Here is a 980-nt window from a genome sequence, read left to right on the forward strand (position 1 = left end):
TTCCATGAGAAATTTGGGTGATTTCTCCATGAGGGGTTATAGGTGTTTACATAAGGTTCACCCATATAATTTACCTCTGCTATTGCAGGGTTCTCAGGATCATAAGCTTCTTCTTCAGAAGATGCCTCTTGAGTACTGTTGGATGCAGCTTGCATTCCATTCAGACTCTGAGAAATCATATTGACTTGCTGAGTCAATATTTTATTCTGAGCCAGTATGGCATTCAGAGTATCAATTTCAAGAACTCCCTTCTTCATAGGCGTCCCATTACTCACAGGATTCCTCTCAGAAGTGTACATGAACTGGTTATTAGCAACCATGTCAATGAGTTCTTGAGCTTCTGCAGGCATTTTCTTTAGGTGAATGGATCCACCTGCAGAAGTGTCCAATGACATCTTAGCTAATTCAGACAGACCATCATAGAATATATCCAGGATGGTCCATTCTGAAAGCATGTCAGAAGGGCACTTTTTGGTCAGTCCTTTGTATCTCTCCCAAGCTTCATAGAGGGATTCACCTTCTTTCTGTCTGAAGGTCTGAACATCCACTCTAAGCTTACTCAGATTTTGAGGAGGAAAGAACTTAGCTAAGAAAGCCTTGACCAGCTTATCCCAAGAGTTCAGGCTATCCTTAGGTTGAGAGTCCAACCATACTCTAGCTCTGTCTCTTACAGCAAAAGGGAAAAGCATGAGCCTGTAGACTTCAGGATCTACTCCATTAGTCTTAACAGTATCACAGATCTGCAAGAATTCAGTTAAGAACTGAAAAGGATCTTCAGATGGAAGTCCATGAAACTTGCAATTCTGCTGCATCAGAGAAACTAGTTGAGGTTTCAGCTCAAAATTGTTTGCTCCAATGGTAGGGATGGAGATGCTTCTTCCATGTAAATTGGAATTTGGTGCAGTAAAGTCACCAAGCATCCTCCTTGCATTATTATTATTTCCGGCTGCCATCTCCTCTTCCTGTTCGAAAATTTCTGA

General features: G+C 41.4%; 1 non-coding gene across 1 annotated transcript; it reads left to right on the forward strand.

Annotated features, from left to right (window-relative positions):
* The first annotated feature begins 449 nt into the window (after nt 1-449).
* Nucleotides 450-557, forward strand: LOC112768501 (small nucleolar RNA R71). Its single transcript, XR_003185920.1, has one exon. It is a non-coding gene; the product is annotated as a small nucleolar RNA R71 (small nucleolar RNA).
* Nucleotides 558-980: the final 423 nt, after the last annotated feature.

Source organism: Arachis hypogaea, chromosome 17, assembly GCF_003086295.3.
Source record: "Arachis hypogaea cultivar Tifrunner chromosome 17, arahy.Tifrunner.gnm2.J5K5, whole genome shotgun sequence".
Lineage (NCBI taxonomy): Eukaryota > Viridiplantae > Streptophyta > Magnoliopsida > Fabales > Fabaceae > Arachis > Arachis hypogaea.